Source organism: Balaenoptera physalus, assembly GCF_965194825.1.
Source record: "Balaenoptera physalus genome assembly, chromosome: 1".
Lineage (NCBI taxonomy): Eukaryota > Metazoa > Chordata > Mammalia > Artiodactyla > Balaenopteridae > Balaenoptera > Balaenoptera physalus.
The window spans coordinates 52,542,116-52,552,845 of NC_138882.1; positions in this window are offsets into that span (position 1 = coordinate 52,542,116).

Genomic DNA, 10,730 nt, shown 5'->3' on the forward strand with positions numbered 1-10,730 from the left:
GGAAATAGGTTTAAGGAGCAGGCAACCAATCTCTGCCACCCCTTCCTAAAGCATCTCATCTCTCCTATTTCACTTTAACAAGTCCTCTTGTAAGAAAGCTTGGTTTGGGGTTCTGGTTCTGGTACAAAAGGGAGGTAGCCAACAAGGTCTGGAAGGGAAGATTACACCAGGTTCTCGAGCTGAGATGAAATCTCCTAACAAACGTGAACTGGCCGTTTTCAGGTTAGGGATCTACCTCTCTGTCACCTGAATGGCCAGCGGGTGGGACGTTGAGACAGAGATTGGGATAATGATCCTGTTGGTCCAGGGCTTTGCGATACGACAGTTCCAGTCTATTCCAGTCCCATTCTGCAGAAGGCCCTGCACACCTCGCTCCCCTCCTGCAGGCATCAGAATGTGGGTCTGGTCTGGAGCTTCTCTTGCTGTTCTGAGCCCTCCGAGAAGCACTAGGGCCTGACCAAGAGGTCTGACCTGTGTCAGCCCCTTCACTGGGAGATGGCCCCTGCCGCCGTCCTCTTGGCTGAAAGTCCATAACCTCCTTAGAGGAACCTTTGTGTCTAGTCCCACGAAGCCCCTGAATGTGACCCCTGCCTGGGGATGCCTACAGCTGGCCCCCACCACCAGACATGGACACCAACCCAGACTGGACCACAGTTTTCCAGAACCTGGGGATACTGGTCACTAGGGGGCTTCCTGTGGGGTCAGCCTGGCTGGTGCCTTTTTCACATCTGATTAGCTTCCTTCTCTTGGCCATTCTGCCCCTGGGATCATTAGCCTCTCAGAGCTGAGTCTAGGTGAAGCATGGCCCAGACTGTGTGAATCTTCTTCCCTCAGCAGGAGTTCCAGGGCCTGGGCTGGGGAAAGCATCTCTGCCCTGGAGCTGTGAGTGGTGATAAAAGCAAGGAAGCTTGTAGAGCCCGATTGGGAGAGGTCAATGAGCTGGAGAAGGCTGTTTAAACCAGTCTCCAGACAGAGGAGCCAGACACAGATTCTGAGAGCCACTGTGGAGACAGGGTGAGAATAGCTCCTGGCAAAGGCAACCAGATTGGACGAGCCTGGAAGTCTCTCGCAGGAGGCTGAGCTGTCAGTGGGGGAAAGCTTGGTGCATTTAAAGACTAAGAATTAGGCCGTTTCTAGAGGTTTGCTTCTTCATTCTTGTTACATGTCTGAGCTCTAAACAGGGCTGTGGATTTTTTCCTTTGTTGGCAAAAGGCATTGTATAGAATGCGTATAAATGGGTTGCTTGTTTTTCTGGATCTTGAATTCAATGGATTCCACATACCTCTTGCATTTCATGCCAAAATATTTGGCTGTTCTGATTTAGTTGTTTAGGTTTAACAAAACTAAAAAACACCCCATGTACCCAGATCCACTTGGATAGTCTGCATGTAACATTGGTTTTCGTTTAGCTCCCGGCCTCACGGTGGGGAAGTTCCGCTGAGGCATCCCGTTTGCTGGTGCAGGGAGAGCGAATCACCCGCTCTGAATCAGCCAGTTCTCTGATGAGGGGCTGAATGCTGTCCTAGAAGCTGGGAGTTCAGCCTCTTTCTCCAGCCCTCCCGACAATTAAACCAGCTGATGTGGATTCCTTTTGCAACTAAGAACATGACTGGTGAATGGAGATGGCCCCATGTTCCTGCTAATTGTAGGTCTTTGGAAAGTCACACACGTGCAGCAGTAACTCCTGCTTGGTGACCCACAAGCACATGGCCTGTGGAAATGTTGGGGACTTTTATTTGGTGACATCTCGTGGATTCTCAGGGTTGGTCATTTTAATTAGTGGCCATGATAAAAGCAGATCTGATGCCTTACTATCAAGCCCCTCATCATTTTTTACAATGAGTGATTTCACTTGGTTGGTTCTTTGTAGCCAAACATCGCGCAGATACTTTTTTTTTTTTTTTTGCACAGATTCATCACCTCGGATGACGGCCTTTACCTCACAAGAGCTTGCCGGCTCGTCGCCCTGTATGTTGGTTCTGCAGGGAGCGCTTTCTCAAGCAGGCCTGTTCCCCTGCTCAGGAGACTGAATCCACAAGTCCACCCCGGCTCCACCCCAGCCTTGTTCCTCGGGGCCACTGGCAGCCCCCCGCTCCTGTCCACACGGCTCTGGGGTGTCCCTGGGCCACGTGACAGACTAACACTTTGAGAAGAACCCTCTGGGCCCTGGGCTCCACTTGAAGTTGAGGAAGGAGGCGTAAGTGACACCGCTCCTCTGGGTGGCAAAGCTCGTGTGAAGAATCGCTCTCTGGGAAAGACAACTTGGGTGGAATCGAACACGGAAGCAGACCACAGTCACTTGCCGAGCCTTCTAAACATAAGCGTTGACTTATTTCTAATTCTTGATCAAAACAAAGCAACCCCGTTCTTGTGACAGAATAAAACCTGTGACAATAACAACGCACGCAGAGAGTCGTGAATCCCAGGGCCAGCCTCGTTCTCCACGCCTCCACTCACTGGCAGGTCACCCTTATCCAGGCTCAGGGCCAGGCTGGGTCTTAGCAAGGAGCTCTGGGTCACTATGCAGGGGACTCCACGGCAAATCCCCTGCTGGTTCAACACACGTTTACTGCGCCTGACTGTGTGCCAAGCACTCTGCTAGGCACGAGGAGCACAGAGACACCTGGCATGGCCCTGGCCCTAGGAACTCATCACTGATGGGTTGACAGGACATCGTTAGAATCGCACTTACAATGGTAAGTAGGCTCAGGGTGCTGAGAGCCCAGAGGAGGTGCACGGCCCAGTTCTCAGAGCTGCCTTTCTGCCATGTTCTTCTGGATCCCATTCCTGGCCTTGTGAGCTTCCCAGTACCCTTCACTTTAGACAATTTCTTCTCTAAACCCAGCGCAGGAGGCGGAGGGTGAGGGGGAATGCTACCTACCACATGCCAAACTTTCCCATCGCCAGTGCCTGCCTGGGTCTCTGAAGATGACACGCTCCCCCCATATCAGTGGGACCATCCCCTCCATGCTGAGGCCTGGACGGTGTTTACCTGTCTCCCGTGTATCAAATGGGTCTTCCTTCCAGCAGAGAGAGTTGCTAGCCTGTCCCAGCAGGTGTATTACATACCAAATCAGCCTTCTCTGTCTGCTCCATCTGGCCCAAGTTCACCTTTACCTGGCCTTGTCACTCTACACAGCAGCTGGAACTGGACTTAGCTCTACACATCCTCTAACAAACAATGTAGAGCAAGAAGGTGTCCTCTGAGCTGTGAGTGTGTCAGGCTGATAGTGCATCACGTCGCAGTGTCTGCAGGTAACACATGCCCGTTCTCAGAGGTCCTGTGGGTTCCTGCCTCGGGAAATAATGGGATATCCATAAATGTAACAGCCCTTGGGTTTTGTACGTGGATCTCCCTCAGCTCTCAGTACTCAGAGAATTGGAAAAATGGAAGCCCCAAAGTCCACACAAAGGAGACTTTGCAGTACCGACCTGGTGTCAGTGAGATTCCTCTTGCTGACGCCACTCAGTAAACTTACCTGGCCTCTGTCCTGCTGCTCCCTGCCAGGCCCCGCAGACATTCAACGGGCCTTCTATTCTGCCTTCCACTTGGTTACTTGTATCAGGGTTCTCCAGAGAAACAAAATCGATAGAATATCTGCCTATCTATCTATCTATCTATCTATCAATCAATCAAGAGATTTATTTTAAGGAATTGGCTCACATGATTATGGAGGCCAAAAAGCCCCGAAATCTCCCACCTGTAGCTGGAGACCCAGGAGAGCCCATGGTGGAAGTTCCTGTCTGAGTACAGAAGACTGAGGTCCCAGCTGTAAAATAGAGAAAGAATTATTTCTTACTCAGCCTTTTATTCTACCCAGGCCTTCAACAGATTGGATGGGGCTCACCCACATTAGGGAGGACAATCTGCTTTACTCAGTCTGCCAATTCAAATGTTAATCTCATCCAAAACACCCTCATAAATATACCCAGAATAATATTTAACCAAATTCAGCTGACCCTTGTACACAGGTTTGGATTGCACAGGTCCACTTATATGAGGATTTTTTTCAGAAGAAATACTGCAGTCCTACGCTATCCGCAGTTGGTTGAATCTCCAGATGCGGAATCATGGATACCAAGGCTGACTGTAAAGTAATATGCGAAGTGTTGACTGTCCGGGGGTCGGCACCCCTAACACCCACGTTGTTCAAGGGTCAGCTGTACCCTGTGACCTAGTCAAGTTGACATGTAAAATTAACCATCATATTACCTGTCTCTGCTGCCTTCTTGACCCATGTCCTCATCTTCTGGAGCACAGCTTGTTTCCTTCCTTGAGTCGTGGCACGTGAGGCCTGATCTCATGGTAACTGACCTCCGGCTTGGCCTCAGACCCTCGCCCCTGGCTCTTCTGATACCAGATCCCTCCTTCTTCCCTTTGTCCTTGTTGGAGAGCTTTCTCCCACCCCACTGCTGTGGCTGGTGGTTTCAGGGCAAAATCTTCCAGGAAGACGGCGCTCTCTCTCTCTCTCTGCTCAGCTTTATGAATCAGCCCCCACCAAGGGGTCACCCCTCCTCCTCTGCTCACTCGTGGTGTTTGTCTCCTGACACCCATCTAGTGGGAGGGTATTTGTCCGTACCCTCCTGATGCCCTGCTCTGCCAGGAGGGAACACCTTATTTTTCAGATTCCCTTGCGCAGCCCTTGGCCATGGCTGCACCCCGTCTCGGCCCCTTCTGAGCTCGTTCTCAGCTTGAAGCACGCCCCCAGCCTCTCCAGTCTCCTGCCTCCCTAGCCTGTCACACTGCTTGGTTAATGCCACACAGGTGCATGGACGTGTGGGGCTACGGCATGTTTTCCCTGCGGAAGGGCAGGGTAGCGCAGGTGTGAAGACATTGGTCGTCCCATTGCTAAGGAGAGACTTTTGGTTTCCCTGAAGGGGGGCTTTGGACCTGTGGGCCTGGATTCTCTGCTTCAGTGATTCCTGGTGACCCTGCCGGTCTTCTGTCCTTACAGGTTGAACTAGAGTCAAGGGTTCACCTACAGGGATACGGGGAATCACGGGAATAAAATAGCTAGTGTCTTAACCAAGCATTTTGAATGTGTTTATTTTATTTAATCCATACAATGACCCTAAGAGGAAGGCACTGTTGTTCTTCCCATTTCACAGATGAGGAAGCCGTTTAACTCAAAGACTGAATAATGTCTCTGAAGTCGCAGAGCTGGGTGGAGGAGCCGTGAAATGTAGCCAGGCAGCCTGGCTACACAGCCAGCACATTTAACCGCCTCCCCAGGCCACCTCAGCTGAGGGGCAAGGACCCACCACCGTCCTTACTTGGGGGGAGGAGGCGTGGACCACCCCGACCAATGCAGCCCACGTTAGCATTTCCCACCTGACATTTGTAAAATTGGGGTTAAAAGAGGTAAGTAGCCTGGACACCTGCCTGCCCATAAGAAGATATTGTGCACAAGGCAGACGTGGGACTCCATCCCTTCCTGCTTCTGATTCAGTAGCTCTGACATAAGGCCTTCACTAGCAGCCTCGGGGAACACAGCACTATTGGTTGGGAGCCTGGGCTGTAACATCATACAGACCAGGCTTCAAGTCCCAGGTCCTCTCCTACTAGTTACCTGACCTTGGGCACGTGTTTTAGCCTCTCTGAACTTGTTTCTTCATCCAGAAAATGGGATAATAATAAAGTACCTACCTCATAGGGTTTTTGAATTTTGTCTCTTAGAATTAAATAAGGTAAAGTGTGTAAGGGGTGTGGCATATGCTTCCTGTGAACTGTAGCTGCTCCAAAGCCCTCTCATTCCCAGGGACAATGCCTTCCTCCGCCTACTCCAGGCCAGGATCTCTTAGGGCTGGAAGCAGCACTTAGCAGAAGTACTAGTGATTCCTCTTTTTCATTTGTATCCCCGCCCCCCTCCCCAGGGCTCTGGACCAACACCCTCTGTGTTGGAGTGAGGATGGGGGTGGGGATTATTTAGGAGACATAGACACACCCAGGCACATGTGGTGTGCGCCCAGCTAACTCCCTCCTCCTGGAACCCCTCCCCCGCACTGTATATTAAAAAGGAAATAAATAAAAAATATTAAAAGAAATTAATAATGAATCTATTAAGTTATTGAAACTACTAAAAGGATGAAATAATTGCTGAAGAAAATTATGTAAAACAGAACAAACCAAGAAGTTCACATGTACACACATACAGTTATATGAAACAAAAAGAATTCAGTAACTTCAGAGCTAAATTATCAAATTGGAGACAATGCACATAAGTTAATGAAAAGAAAAATAGTCAAATTAGGTAAATAATATTAACTCAGGAAACATTTACTTTTTCCCAAAATTTTGTTGTAGTAAAATACACACAGAATTTACCATTTCAAACATTTTTAAAAATTTAATTTAATTTAATTTTTTGGATGCACTGCACAGCATGTGTGATCTTATTTCCCCAACCAGGGATCGAACCTGCACCCCCTGCATTGGAAGCAGAGTCTTAACCACTGGACCACCAGGGAAATCCCCACAACTATTTTTTTTTAATAAATAAATAAATAAATTTATTTATTTATTTATTTATTTTTGGCTTTGTTGGGTTTTCGTTGCTGCACGCTCTCTAGTTGCGGCGAGTGGGGGCTACTCTTCATTTGCAGTGCGCGGGCTTCTTATTGTGGTGGCTTCCCTTGTTGTGGAGCACGGGTTCTAGGCGCATGGGCTTCAGTAGTTGTGGCACACGGGCTCAGCAGTTGTGGCACGTAGGCTCAGTAGTTGTGGCACACAGGCTTAGTTGCTCCGCGGCACGTGGGATCTTCCCGGACCAGGGCTCGAACCCATGTCCCCTGCATTGGCAGGCAGATTCTTAACCACTGTGCCACCAGGGAACCCCCCACAACCATTTTTAAACGTGTAGTTCAGTCGTGTTAAATACCTTCATAATGTTGTGCAGCCATCATCCTATCCATCCCCATAACTCTTTTCATCTTGTAAAATGAAAACTCTGTACCCCTTTGTCACCGAATCAAACTGGGGTCTGCTCACCCCATATGCAGCAAAGCCAATCAACTGACACCAAATTGTGGTGAAGGAAAGTACAGCATTATTGCAGGGCACCAAGCAAGGAGGACAGGCAGCTCCTGCTCAAAAGACCCGAACTCCCCGATGACTTTTAAAGAAGGGTTTTCAAAGGCCGCATTAGGGGTGACAGTGGCAGGGTGTATGATCAGCTTATGGACTTTCTTCTAATTGGTTGGTGGTGAGATAACAGGGTGATGTTTCAGGAATCCTAATCATCAACCTGCTGGTTCCAACCAATCTGGGGTCCATGGCTTGCAATCAGCATGTAGTCACCATTCCCCACCTGGCAGGGGTGAGGGGGTCTTAGTTAATGCAGAACAACTCAAAGCTACATGTCAGATTGTTATCTATATCCCTTCAGTAGGAACTAGGGTCCTGTGACTCTGTTTTATGGTTGAACTATTATTTAAGCTAATATTACTTTTCTTGCTTGACTGCTTTTCCTTCATTTCTGCATTCCCTCGCTTCCCTAATTAGTCACTGAACGAGTCTGCTCTTGGAACTCAGGGAAGGCCTAGGAGCCTAAAGCCTTTTTTTTTTTTTTCAAACAAGAAATGGGGGACATGGAGGGGCTTTTGTCCCTGGGAGGGCCCTGCAGGGTCCTGCTCAGTTTCACAGTAAACAACTGTTCATTCCCTCCTTCCCCAGTCCCTGGTAACCACCATTCTACTTTCTCTTTCTATGAATTTGACTAAGTACTTCATATAAGTGAAATCATACAATATTTAACCTTTTGCAACTGGTTTATTTCCCTTAGCATAACATCCTCAAGTTTCATCCATGTTGCAGCAGGTGTCAGAATTTCCTTCTTTTTAAAGCTGAACACTATTCCATTGTATGTTTATACCACATTTTGTTTATCCTTTCATCCTCAATGGACACTTGGGATGCTTCCATGTTTTAGCTACTGTGAATAATGCTGTTATGAACATGGGTGTACAAGTATCACTTTGAGTCCCTGTTTTCAATTCTTTTGGGCATATACCCAGAAGTGGAATTTCTGGATCATATGGTAATTCTATTTTTAATTTTTTTAGGAACCTCCATACTGTTTTCCACAGTGGCTGCACCACTGACATTCCCCCTAACAAGGGTTCCCTTATCTCCACATTCTCAACACTTGTTCTTTTCTGTTGTTTTGACAGTAGCCATACTAATGGGTGTGAGGTGGTATCTCATTGTAGTTTTGTTTTGCATTTCCCTAATGATTAGTGATATTACACATCTTTTCATGTTCTTACTGGCCAACACATTTACTTTTAAAAGAATAAAGCATAATTAAAAAAAAAAGATCAGTTATTAAAACAGCACTTAAACAGAGGGGGGAAAATAAATGAAAAATTTGAGCAGCTGTAGTTTAGAATCCAAGGGTTCATGTTCCCCATGAGGTTCCAGGAAAAATGTTTCTTCAGGATTAAGGAAGCAGGGCTGGCTGCCCAGTACGGTGTGCTGCCCCCTAAGGGGTGCCCAAGAGCAAAGGACCCTGGGTGGCTCTCCCCAAGGGATCCAAGGAAGCGTCCGAGAAAGGCTCCAGTGACCTGCCCCAGGAGCTCCACTGCTTCCCCAGCTGTGTGAGGATCTAGAGAAGCTAGCTGTAACAGAACTTTTCCCTCAAGCAGGAATGGCCCCATGAGGCATAATTGTCTTCAACAGTTCATGTCCACACTGAGAAAATTATCATGCATTGCTGGTGGGAGTGGAAAATGATATAATCACCCTGGAAGAGAGTTAGCGGTTTCTTATAAGCATACACTTACCATATGACCCAGCAATCCAACCCCTAGGCATTTATCCAAAAGAAATAAGAACATATGTCCACACAAAGACTTGTTCATGAATATTCACAGCAGCTTCATTCATAATGGCCTCAAACTGGAAAACAACACCACATCTGCCAGCAGGAGAATGAATAAACAAGTTGTAGTATTTTCCTACAATGGAATACCCTTCGACAATAAAAAGGAGTTAACTACTGATACATATGACAAAATGGGTAAATCTTACAGATGTTTTACTGAGTGAAATTCCATTCAAATGAAAGGCTAGAAAACAAATCTATAGTGACAGAAAGCAGATCAGTGGTTGTCTGAAGCTGGGGTGGGGGAGGGATGGCTGCAAAGAGCAGCAGGGAACATTCTGGGGTGTCGGAAATGTTCTGTGACTCGATTATGGTGGTGGTTCCACTGGTATGTACATTCTGCAAAACCGATCAGACTGTATACTTAAAATAGGTGCATTTTATTGTGCATACACGTTAAAATTTTTAAGTTGATTTAGAGACAAATAAATAGATGATGCAATGTTTCTTGCACATTGGAATTTGTGCAGTGTATCAAAGCCACTACAAAGATTATTTCATTTAATCCTCATAATACGATTGTAAAATAGTTATTATTACCCTCACTTCCCAGATAAGGAATTGTTTAGGAAAACCACCCCCCAGCCTTTCCCCTTGTGTTTCTCCTTTGCTCTCACACCATGTCATACCACACCTACCGCTTCTGACACCAGACGTATGGGGGTTTTCACCTACAAGCAGCAATTCTCTGTGACACCAGCTGGGTGTCCTACAGGTTAATTCAGTTCTGACACTCCCTGGAGCTAGTGTCAGATCCCACAGGTTAAGGGCTCAGCCTTACAAGACTCTCCACCCCCTACCCGCCCCCCACTTCAGATGCCAGCTCCAAGTCCAGGTTGTTACCTGTGCTTCTGACCAAGCAGCTACAGATTGGAGATTCCCACGACCCCCTCCTCAGTTTCAATTAATTTGCTAGAGTGGCTCACAGAACTCAGAGAAACATTTTACTCACCAGATTACCAGGAATACCCAGGTGGGAGAGAGACACAGGGCGAGGTATGAAGAAAGGGCGGGGAGCTTCCAGGCCCTCTCTGAGTGCACCATTCTCCCCATGTCTCCACGTGTTCACCAACCCAGAAGCTCTCTGAACCTCATGCTTTTGGAATTTTGGTGGAGGCTTCTTCTTCTTCTTCTTCTTCTTTTTGTGTCTGCACCATGTGGCATGTGGGATCTTAGTTCCCTGACCAGGGATCGAACCCATGCCCTCTGCAGTGGAGGCATGGAGTCTTAACCACTGGACGGCCAGGGAAGTCCCTGCGGAGGCTTCATTACATAGGCCTGAGCAATCGTTAACTGTGAAGGACAGGAGGCTGGTGCTGAAAACTCCAAGCTTCTCAACATGGCTTGGTCTTTCTAGAGACTGGCCCCAATCCAGGAGCCCACCCTGAGTCACTTCATCAGAAAAAAAGACACTCTTGTCACTCAGGAAACTACAAGGGTTTTAGGAGCTCTGTGCCAGGTACTGGGGGCTGAGACCAACATATATTTTTTCTATTATCTCACAGGCATCAAGGCTTAGAGAAAAACCTCTCGAGCTGTGCTTGTCTGGGCATTACAGCCACAATGCACATCTCTAACAAAGAGCCCGAACAGTTGTTAGCAGCTCACTTTGCGGAAGAAAACCTGTCTGCTCTCAGGGGTGCTGAGAGCATGTCCGAGTAATACGGCAAGTGTGGGAAATGCAGCTTCCACTCTGGGGATACAGATCTAGTTAGTCTGGGAGATTGTGGAAAAGTTAAAGTTGTAGACCTGTACGTACCTAAGGGTGTATTGTGTCCAGGTGGAAAAGCATTCCTCACCTGGGGGATGGGAAGAGATGCTACAGGGAGTTTCCACGAACCCCTTTGC